At 46.0% G+C, this 11,996-nt stretch overlaps 1 protein-coding gene across 6 annotated transcripts in view; it reads right to left on the bottom strand.

Annotated features, from left to right (window-relative positions):
- ADCY9 (adenylate cyclase 9) overlaps positions 1-11,996 on the bottom strand; it is a 107,457-nt gene that overhangs the window by 58,841 nt on the left and 36,620 nt on the right. The gene's annotated exons all lie outside the window — the stretch shown is intronic.

Below are 11,996 nucleotides of genomic sequence, written 5' to 3'. Positions count from 1 at the left end.
TCCTGATGGGTTTTCATAGTCAGTGCAGACTTCACATTTTTAAAGAACAAAATCAATCTCTCTCTCTCTCGCACGTACGCCCACACAGGCTCTCTGCAACTGTTGTATGAATTGAAGCATAATTGGAAAGCAGCTCCGATTTCAAAGGCCAGGCTGGTAAATACCATGCTGTATCAAGCTGAGCTGTATCAAAAACCTGTTCACAAATTAAAAGATCTGGATTTTGTTTAGAACGTCGCTTATTGTACTTCCTTGAAACTTTGCGTTACGATGTTCTAGGTTATTTCCAGGCACAAAGACTAAGAAGGAGCTACTAATCGCACTGCTCGCTGAATGCAAATGAGTTCATTTTATTGCCACTATAAGTGAAATCTCCCACTCAGCAACGAAGGGCATCCATGTGCTCCAAAAAGCAGAGGTAACCAGCTCACAGAACTGGAAAGTGCTTGTTGTACCAGAGCCTGCTGTCCCCTGGGATCCCGCAGCTGACCTCGTGCTGCCCGAGGCTCACAGGACAGCCACTGGTTTACTATTTGGGTCAGCTGTACAGCACCCCTCTCCCTTTTTTGGATACTCGGCACCCTGCTGCCACCAGCCACATGGCCGTCACAGCCATCGACCGCACTCGACTGCTTCCGTCCGCAGGGAGACGGCTGGAAATCCATACGGCAAGTTGCAGCCCTTGGAAGAGGGCAGCTTTCCGCTCCTTCGGATAAGGTCGTTCTCTCATAACCTTCTTCACAGACACAAAATCGTATGCCACAAACCTCTTTTTTGGTCTGTAATATGTAACAGACAGTACTCTGCAACCTTTCCAAGAAAAATAAGTTCTACAGACAAGTGGCGATTTAGCAGTTTCTCTGTTTACCCCACTGGTAACTGGAGCTTCAGAATACTCCTACAACCAACGCCGAGACCGTGTCCCTATCCACTATTTCAGGCTCAAAAGCCAGTAGGAAAGCTACAATGCTCTCTCACTGTGCTCCAAACCCCGAGCCCTCGTTTGTGTATTTGAGATGTTATACCATAGTCAATCTATTTATATTTTATATCGCTTATAGTAGCACTTGGATTATATTTGGCAGTGCTGCTTAATAAAACCCTGCACTGCTGCTGGCTTCCAGATGTGGGGCTGGGCTCTTTAAAACCTACATCGATGGGGGGTGTCATGTAAGGAATTCACCAGAACCAGCTTACAATTGTATTTTACTGGGGTAAAAGCTAGAGCATTCAGCTTACTATTCCTATTCCTAAAAGCTACCTGAAAGCAACAGGATTACTTTACCTCTATTATTCCTCTATTGTTTTTCTAAACAAACATATTTTCTTTGGGTTTTGTATGTTTGAAAAGACACTCTACGTCTCGCCGTGCTGTGCAGCATAATTATTTTGTCGATCTGTTCAATGCAGTAAAATCATCTTTGGTCTGATCTCCACAGCAAAGGGCAAAGGATATGGTATGCCAGTAACTGAAAATGTGTTTGCGGATGCAGCATCCCTCCTCACCCCTACCTGAATGGGCAGTGGGCTGCAGCTCCTTAGCCTCGCTCCATCCCCTCGTCCTCCCCACCCATCAGCCGGCAGGCGCTGCTGCCACAGTTGGCATCTACAGCCACTTCGAGCTTCAAGTCGACTACAACAGCAGGCTGTTGGCACTGAGAATGGACTGTAAAAACCTCAGTGTTACCCTCCTGGTGCTACCCAGCCTCACCACGGCCACTGAACAAGGAGCGGTACTCAAAACAGGTACTCTGTAACAGGACAAAGAAAAGCCAACGTCCTGCAGAACCAAAACAGGCCTCTGGCAAGTCATTAGCAAGGATACTCATGCCACTAAGGGCAAGGTCACGGTTTCAGGAGAGCCCATAAAGAAAAAAGGATATTTTTGTAAAGGTTTGGGAAATTAGGAGGCATCAAGATCTTCCATCTTTACAGAACTTTGATAACATTTCCCACCTAATACTCATAGAATCATAGCATAATTGGATTGGAAAAAACCTTAGAGATCATCAGCTCCAGCTATACCTCTCTTCTACTCAAACACATCCCCCAGCATCTCATCTACCCACCTTTTAAGCACCTCCAGGGATGGGGACTCCACCACCTCCCTGAGCAGCCAGTGCTTGAGAACCCTTTCTGTGAAGAAATTTTTCCTAATGTCCAATCTAAATTTCCCTGGTGCAGCTTGAGGCCATTCCCTCTTGTCCTATCGCCTGTGACTTGGGAGAAGAGCCCAGCACCCACCTCTCTGCAAACTCCTTTTGGGTAGCTGTAGAGAGCAATAGGGTCTCCCCTCAGCCTCCTCCTCTCCAGGCTAAACAACCCCAGTTCCCTCAGCCGTTCCTCATAAAGACTTGTTCTCCAGCCCCCTCACCAGCTTTGTTGCTCTTCTCTGGACACGCTCAACGATCTCAATGTCTTTCTGATAATGAGGGGCCCAAAACTGAACTCAGGATTCAAGGTGAGGCCCCACCAGTGCAGGGCACAGGGAGAATCATTGCCCTGGTCCTGCTGGCCATGCCATTTCCGATACTCTGTTTGTTATTAAATCCTTCTTACGACAGGAAAATTCGATTTCCTTTAGAACTCCTTGCAACTCCGCGACACTTCACAAAGCAACTCCTGCCTTCAGTCTGAAACATTTTGGTATTGAGGAAGGGTCTTTAATTCAGTAGAACTGCATTGACGTAACTAGAAAGTGTAATAGAGGAGCAGTATTCTCCCTCCTCCTACATCTCCAGTGAATTAGAACATCTGACACACTGTTATTTTCCATACGAACAGCGTATGGAGTGAAAAACATTCACACCAGTGCACAGCACGTTTACACCAATTAAGCAACGCAACAACATTAAATTAATAAGCCCACAGCGGAGAAGCTGCTATTTTATGTGAAAGCCAGCAAGCACGGTGCAGTTTTTGGCATGTGTTGCTGCACAGCAACGTACCAGAGAATCACAGAATCATAGAATAGTTTGGGTTGGAAGGGACCTCAAAGATCATCCAGTTCCAACCCCCTGCCATGGGCAGGGACACCTCCCACTGGCTCAGGCTGCCCAAGGCCCATCCAACCTGGCCTTGAACACCTCCACGGATGGGGCAGCCACCACTTCCCTGGGCAGCCTGGGCCAGGGCCTCACCACTCTCATGGTAACGAAATTCTTCCTAATGTGTAGTCTAAATCTGCCCCGCTCTGGTTTATACCCATATAAAGTACCCGTATAATGATGTAACTCAAGCCACATCAAGCAAGAAGGCACTAGGAGATGTTTCTACTGCATAGCTCACCCGTCCCTCCTCCCTCCTGCCATGCTCAACCTCACGTTCATTCCCATCCCCAAATTTATTCAAAATTAATGCTGAAAACCAACATAGCCTCAGAGTGCCGACAGCAAAGTCTGCCAGAGGACAGATCTATCCTGCAGCACATTCTGCTTTTTCCAGAGATGGCTCTGGGAAGCAGAGAGGGGGAACTGGCTGCCACAACACAAACACTGCCCCAACACACCAGTGCTCCCTGCCCCGGGGAAGAACCGAGCTGTGTCCGTTATCTCTGAGAAACACCATTCATAGAATCATAGAATCACTAGGTTGGAAAAGACTTCTTAGATCATAGAGACCAATCATTCTTCAAGTTCTTAAAAACCTGTGAGCATTATAAAGAGCAGCAGCTCCTGCAAGCTGCACCAGAACACTCATCTCTTGAATTCAAGAGTGTTGAGTATCAACCATAACAGTGTTGGTAACATGTATTTTTGACAAAACAGCTGAAATCTCCATGGAACGACAGTGGGGTTTTGTTGGTCCTCCTACCACGGAATTTTAGAATCAGAAGGAAATCTTTGTACTTGGCTCCTTTCTTGATCAGAGAAGATGATGCGAGTGCTGGAGCACTTCCCGTACAAGGACAGGCTGAGAGAGTTGGGGTTGTTCAGCCTGGAGAAGAGAAGGCTGCGGGGAGACCCTAGGAGCAGCTTCCAGAACTGAAAGGGGCTCCAGGAAAGCTGGGGAGGGGCTCTTGACCAGGGAGGGCAGGGACAGGATGAGGGGGAATGGTTTTCAACTGAAAGAGGGGAGACTGAGATGAGATCTTGGGGAGAAAAGTTTTGCTGTGACGGTGAGGAAGCCCTGGCCCAGGTTGCCCAGAGCAGTGGTGGCTGCCCCATCCCTGGAGGGGTTCAAGGCCAGGTTGGATGGGGCTTGGAGCCCCTGATCCAGTGGGAGGTGTCCCTGCCCATGGCAGGGGGTGGGACTGGATGGGCTTTAAGGTCCCTTCTAACCCGAACTATTCCATGATTCTATGATTCCTATCACTTTCCTTCCCGTCTACACACTTTAATCATTTAACTGTATTTCTTCCCAAATATTAAGTACAAATTTACATAGCTAATTGAGCTCTGCTTTCACAACCCTCTACTCTTCAGCATTTTACGTCGCAAAATTAGAATTTGCATGAAAACTGCATTGTCGTTAGGAACATAGTGACTGTCACTCCCATGTGAGAGTAGGAACTACTTTCCAGCTAGAAAGTCACTTTTACCACCTGCCACAGGTGATGGACACTGTTAGTTGTTATCTTCCAATAATTTAATATCAGAAGATACAAGTAACTAGCAGTAGTATAGCAAGCTCATAGAAAAGCTCTGTAATTCAAGATTGGTTTTATCTCCTTTCCTTCCAAGCTGATGTGTGGTAACTCATTTTTGGGTGATGCTTCTCTGCAATCAATCAGCTCTTGCCTTCTCTTTTAAGAAATACAATTAAAAGTTTTATCCACACCTTTTAAAGACATCATCTTTGTACTTTGCCAAAAATCTGGGAGTGAAAAACACTGGTTTTCAGCCAGGGAAAGTAAAACAGAGACCTACCATTAGGCTTCCTCATAATAAAATATGTTGTTATACAATTCCATCAGATTCTGACTTGCTCTGCAAAATAAATTATTTATCTGCAATTCCTGGAATGTGATATGACAAGAAAATAATAGTAAAAAAAGTGACCAGAAATATATGTACTTCTAATTACAGTCTCTTTTTGGCATCTCTCTCCTAACTTCTCTGTGTCGTCTTTTTTTTTTTTTCCCTTGTAAAAGCTTAAATCATTTTTCACATACTACCTTAGGCTAACGTTTACACCAGAAATAGTGCAGAGCAAAACACCACTCTAGGAGCTTTAGTGTCCTTTGGGTCCAAGTTGTTGCTGAATCTAAAGATGATTTTCAAGAGCAAATACTCCCTCCACTTCTGAAAAAAATCAGTACCTGTCCCATCGGTACCTACGGGGCTGATTTCTCACTGTATTAGTCCACTCTTGCAGGCAGTTCATGCAAACCTCATCCTCCCCCTAGCACAACATCCTCATCTATTGAGCCAGGAACAATAGATAGACAAGAAACCTCAGACAGTGCCCGCTGAGCTCCAGTCAGCACTGCCTGGCAATACCGACCTGCCCCGGAATACACGCAGCCGCCCAAAGGATCGACCATCCACCGTGTACCTTGGTAATTTGGGATGCTGGTCAAAATATATAAACATTAGAAACTGAAGGGCAGAAAATTTAGACTGTGTTTCACTAAAGAAAGAGAGCAAATCTGAAAATAAATTAGTTGGAAATTTAAAATCTTCTTCCTAGATAAGACTCTGTGACCAACATCCTAGAGAACAACTGAGGCATCGTCAAAGGCGTACTCGGTAACCAAGCTGAATGCAGTGCAAGAAACTGGCAACTTTAAATGTAAATAGGGGTCATTACTTACATAATAATATATATAACCAAGTGTTACAGCTATTCTACATCATAACTCAATGAAGTCACTCTGACTTTGAAGTTCAACTTCAGGCTTTTGGCTTTCAGCAATTTAAGTATGTAAAGTTTAAGTACATTAGAATCATAGAAACACGGAACAGTCTGGGTTGGAAGGGACCTCAAAGCTCATCCAGTTCCAACCTCTGCCATAGACAGGGACACCTCCCATTGGATCAGGGGCTCCAAGCCCCATCCAACCTGGCCTTGAACACCTCCAGGGATGGCACAGCCACCACTTCCCTGGGCAGCCTGTTCCAGGGCCTCACCACTCTCATGGTGAAGAAATTCCTCCTTATGTCCAGTCTAAATCTGCCCCTCTTCAGTTTATACCCAATTGCCCCTCATCCTATCACTACAAGTTTTGTAAACAGCGCTGCTCCAGCTTTCTTGTAGCCCCTGCAGGTACTGGAAGCTGCTCTAAGGTCTCCTCGGAGCCTTCGTTTTAAGCCAGCCACCGCATTGCAATTCCATCACCTGGAGAGAAAAACCAGTCGAGCATTTCAGCAACTGGGGAAAAAATAATACTAATTTTTCAAAAATGAACCCATTTGTGCTCGAAGCTCCGTGGCAGCCCAGCACGCAGGGGCTGTGCAAAGAGGCCACTTAGAGGACAAGGCTCGCAGCACGTTCCTCCCCAAAGGGCACAGGCAAACGAGCAACAATCTGCTGTCCATGTTGAGCAGAGGAGAGTGCGGAGCTTCCCCAGGAGAACCTTACCAGCTCCCTTCAGGGCACAAGGATGCAGTTATTAGCCTGACGTTTAACTGCAAGAGGAGCAGCTTTTCCAGCAAGCTTCCCAGCTGCTCCAGGGGTGGAAGCGCGTCCTCAGCCCAGCCTGCCAGCCCTGCCCTACTGGCTGTGCCAAACAGAGGTGACCCGAAGGCACCATTAGTAGCTGTGCCAGGTTTAAGTGGGGAGCCCTATACCCAATCCCATAATCTACATTTACAGTTAAACTGCAGAACTGAAGTTGCTGGTCTGTCCTCCTCCAGGCTCTTTTATGTTCTTCTCACCTGTGTAAGGGAAAAACAAACCCCAACCCAAACCCACGAAAGCACAGGGGAGAATTGCCCAGGCAAACCCAGCACGGACACGTGGCTCAAACACCGCGGCCGCAATGCCACTCGTGGCTCAGGAATGTATTTACATATGTATTTTTAAACTCTACTGGCAAAACAAAACACAAGTGAGACTGATCCCTCTCCCAGGGTTCACAGCTGCCCTCGCTGACTTTCTGCTCCACCAGCTTTTGCCCATCTGCCACCAACCGAGGCCAGCCTGTTCCCTGGAATAACTCTGACTTTTCAACTCCTTTTGTGCTCAATACAGCTCACAGTTGCCACCTTAGGAGGAAAGAAAAGTCAGTTTGAGTAAAAAAAGGAAGGCAGGGTTTTTTCAGTCTTGCCAGGGGAAGCAGCGAGCTGCACAGGGGGAGGTGGAAGTCCAGCAAATCCAGTAATGTGTTACATATAAAAGATTATCTCTGTCCTAAGGATTCCTCACAAAATCTAAGTAGTATAGGGTGTTCCTACATCTAAAATAAGACAAAGGTCTAACTCTAGTTCTAGGATATTTGGGATTTTAACTGGTAAAGACACTTGTCTGGCTTCCACTCACACGGCTCAGTCCTCCTGTAAACTCCCCTACACTCTTGGTCTCTGTGATAGCTTTGTGAAAACAAGTTCCACGATGCAATGACGAGTGTGAAAAAGCATCTGCTGTTATCATATTGGCATTATTTTTCACACTTATTGACAACCCTTTTGCCCTCTGTCTCCATTTTAACAGCTGGGAAGGAATGAGTACAAGGAGGGAAAATGAAATTTTGGAACAACGCAGCTGCCAAAACAAGAGTCGCACACAGGAGCGTGGCTTTGGGGGGTGCAAGCTTCTTCAAAAATCATAATAGTCCTGCTACAGAATACTTCTCAAAACATACCTAAAGAACAATGAATTAGAAGTTGAATCTAACTACAAATACAGCCCATTTAGAAATGCAGCATTTGCATCAGTGCTGGGGTGGTGAATGAGGTGCCAGTACCGAAGGAACAGCAGAGAAGCAAAAGGGATGTTTTGCAGCAGGGATAAGAACTGAGCAAACTCAGTCCCAGTAAGGTCCCTCTCTAGCAGTGCCCCACCACAAAAGATGAGCTGCAGCATGAAGACACAGCCTGCTGGGCATGGCAACCAGGACAGAAAGCAGAATCATAGAATCATGGAACAGTTTGCGTTGGAAGAGACCTTAAAGATCATCCAGTTCCACCCCCTGCCATGGGCAGGAACACCTCCCACTGGATCAGGGACTCTAAGTCCCATCCAACCTGGCCTGGAACACCTCCAGGGATGGGGCAGCCACAGCTTCCCTGGACAACCTGGGCCAGGGCCTCATCAGTCTCACAGTGAAGAAATTCCTCCTTATGTCCAATCTAAATCTGCCCCTCTCCAGTTTATACCCATTGCCCCTCGTCCCATCACTCCAAGCCTTTGTGAACAGTCCCTCTCCAGCTTTCTTGTAGCCCCTTTCAGGTACTGGAAGGTCGCTATAAGGGCTCCTCAGAGCCTTTTCTTCTGTCTGAACAACCCCAACTCTCTCAAATACATTTCAGATACACACCATGCCTGGTCTGGCACGCCAGGGACTCTAGTCTTTAAGACAAATTATAAGACCACAACACTGCAAAGTCTTCTCAAGATATTAGAGACATTTTCTTCCAATTTCTCGGTTACGGTGCAAATGTGGGTTCGTTTGGGGTTTTCTTTCCCTTTCATAATTTACAAGGAAGTTCCTCAAAGTTCAAAACCCAATGGCAGAAGCAATGACCAACCTTCCCTTCTTCCCATCTCCCATTTTAACAAATGCAGGACCCCGTATCGAGAACTAGGAGTTCCTCTTAATGCAGCTGCACTATGTGCATCCCTGTCCTCACATTAAATTCCTGCTAGTGGCCAAGCCACAATAACACCATGGAAGGCAGCAAGGTGATGGAGAAAGCCTTTGCAGTAGCTTGCCAAATAGCTTCTTCTATCCAAGCTTTCGGTCACGCGTCTGTCACCATTTCCCTGGTGAATCTGCACATGTGGGAAGTTCTGACATTCCAGATCGCTCAAAGAGTGTGACAATCCTTTGGGGATACATAGCAGATACTTCAAAAATTTCCTTTTATTTTATCATTACATAAACAAAAATCTGTTTCCAACTTTACTGTGGGAGGGAAACAGCGATCAGCAAACGGCACAGGGGCTGTCTCTGAGGCGAGGGCTCCAAACAATCTGTTTAAACTGCATCAGAAACCTGAGATTTATGTGGACATGTGGAGTTTTCAAGAAAAATTCCACTCCTCTAGATGGGACAATTGTACAAAGCCAAAAGCGTACCAGAAACACACCCTAGGTGTGAAATGGCTGGTGCACCTCCAGAACCAGGACAGGCTTTACCAGCCTCTGCGGTGCACAGTGGAATGTAATAACTGGAAGAGAGAGAGAGGTTCCAAGTGGATGTTTCATCAGCTCCAGGCTCTTGGGAATGAGGATTTATTCATTCTAAATGAAAAGAAGGCAGGGCCAGATTGACAGCAGCCAGAAGTTTATTAGAAAACCCACCCAGGAGAACTTCACTCAGAACCAGAAGATGCCACCTCTCTTTCTGATGGATATTTCAGAAGTGATGAATCGCAAGCGCGCAGGATGCACAAAAGGATTCCAATAAAAAAACAATAGTCTGATGCAACCGGCGCCTGCTCCGGCTCTCGGTCGCACAGTGAGCTATTGTGGCTCTCCGCACTAACGTCGTTTTAATCGAATCCAGACAAGAGCACACACCAATTTAAACAAGACTGGAGGAGTCTATTTTGTTACACTGCTGCAATCTCTTTGTGCTGACAGCACTACAATCAGGCAAATTCTTTCCCTCTTGCATAACACAGGTAGTCTGGATGGGACGTGCTAACTCGGTGGTTTATTTAAGCCAGGGCAATCCTGCAGGCAAGCGATGCCCTTGTACAGAGCCGTGTAACTGCACTGCTTCCTACACACTTGCAGGCAAGGAAACTAAACCAGTTAAAGCGTGTGCAAACCTACTACAAGCCGGTGATTTCTTTTTTTTCCAAGCAACTGGTCAAATAATAGTGAAAACACACAACAATTCACTGACATCAAAATGAAAATACATCATCTCCGGTACCTTTGTGACCACATACAAAACAACTAACTCTTGTGTTTCTAAATACCCATCACATACTGGTCAGAAAGACCCTGCTCGTTTAAACTCTCCTCAGCATGGGTTACCCACGTACATTCCTCGTCACCTCTGCCTAGCAGAGAAAGCAGGAACTAAATCAAAGCAATTCTTTGAGAAGGTGTGACGGGGCTGTAGGAAATGCACCATGGGTTCTGCTATTTGACTTCACTACAAACCTCAGCCAGCTTTTCTCCACACCTGTTTATTTGCACTAGGGCATCTTTGTAAAGTCGAGCCCTGCACTCTGCAAGTCACCCTAAACACTTAATCGACAAGAATGAGGCAGAAATATTCCCCTGACAATGAGAAAGCTTTGTGAAGCGTTACTGAAGTGCATTCACTGCTGTTACATCAAATAACACTTCATTAACTTGATTACCCCAAGTCGTACTCTGAAAGATTCGTCCTGAAGAAATCAAATCAAAAGCAGTAAATTTGCATTTCATAGAACTCCTGCATTAAAAATAACAGCATATCATTTTTTTTTAATTACATCTCTGTATGAGGTTTCAAATAAAGAAAAAGATCATCATTTTGTCACCTGTCACCAAAGCCCACCAGCACCTTCTGAAGAATTAATATTTAGATCAAGAGTTTGTTAAATATATTTTATTATTGTGAAATCAGCTGAAGAGGACTGTTCCCCCAGTTAAAACCAACCAAGCCTCACTGCTCTCCGGTCAGAACTGAAGAGCACGCGCAGCTTCTACAGAGCCTGCAAAAACACTGCTGAGCCCATGGGAGATGGATTGGAGTGGAGCCAGCACATCCCAACAACACGGCAATCCAGCAACCCCCTACCAGGATCGCTGGCAATGGGAATCATGAGTGCACCAATATATTCACCTCCCATCTGAGGACAGGCTGAGAGAGTTGGGGTTGTTCAGCCTGGAGAAGAGAAGGCTATGGGGAGACCTTAGAGTGACCTTTCAGTACCTGAAGGGGCTACAAGAAAGCTGGAGAGGGGCTGTTCACAAAGGCTTGTGGGGATAGGGCGAGGGGCAGCGGGTATAAACTGGAGAGGGACAGATTTAGGCTAGACATAAGGAGGAATTTCTTCATGATAATAGTGGGGAGGCCCTGGCCCAGGTTGCCCAGAGCAGTGGTGGCTGCCCCATCCCTGGAGGCGTTCAAGGCCAGGTTGGATGGGGCTTGGAGCCCCTGAGCCAGTGGGAGGTGTCCCTGCCCATGGCAGGGGGTGGAACTGGATGGGCTTTAAGGTTCCTTCCAACCCAGACTATTCTATGACTCATATTCAAATGGCCTACAAGGAACCAGATAAATGGCAGTGAAGTTGCATGACCCATGTCAGTCATTTCACACCCACCAGAGCTTCGCCTCGCGCACGCAACCAGGCAGCTGTAAATCAAGGGAAGCTGTCAGGAATAACTTATGCACCACTTGTTTAAATGTGGCTGACAGGTTTAAATGGTCACTAATCCAGTACTGAAAAATAAAACTAATGCAAACAAAATTGCTGCAGGAGGCCCTTCTGAATGATAGTATGAAGCAGGAGTACAAACAGTGGGAAGGTAGTGAAGAAGAAAGCCCCAAGTGCAGCCACCACCTATGCGTGCATTGCTCTACAGCTGTATTTTTAGTTTAATGGGCAAACTCCAGCCACAGAGTACATGCAGTGTTTCTAACACAAAAGAAGGATTAATTTGAGAGCCACTGCTGAGAATAGCTACTGAGTGTGTGTCTCCCCCAAGCAGAGTATCATCTTTTCAGTTTATTTCCCCTCCTTAAGTAAAATATATAAACAAACAGTACCTCCCTAAAATAAAAAGAATTTGAAAGTCGCAAAACAAAGTTAAAAAGGAAATTATTCTGGAACTATGTTTATTCACACAGCCAAACCATTTCTGAGATTCCTTCCACTTCCTCCGTATCTATCACTGAGACGACCTCCAGCCCTGACACGACACATTGATCGACGCTATCCTCTGCACAC

This window comes from Cuculus canorus, chromosome 15, assembly GCF_017976375.1.
Source record: "Cuculus canorus isolate bCucCan1 chromosome 15, bCucCan1.pri, whole genome shotgun sequence".
Classification (NCBI taxonomy): domain Eukaryota; kingdom Metazoa; phylum Chordata; class Aves; order Cuculiformes; family Cuculidae; genus Cuculus; species Cuculus canorus.
Note: the sequence above shows the minus strand (reverse complement) of the source record. Positions and strands in the feature narration are given on the sequence as shown.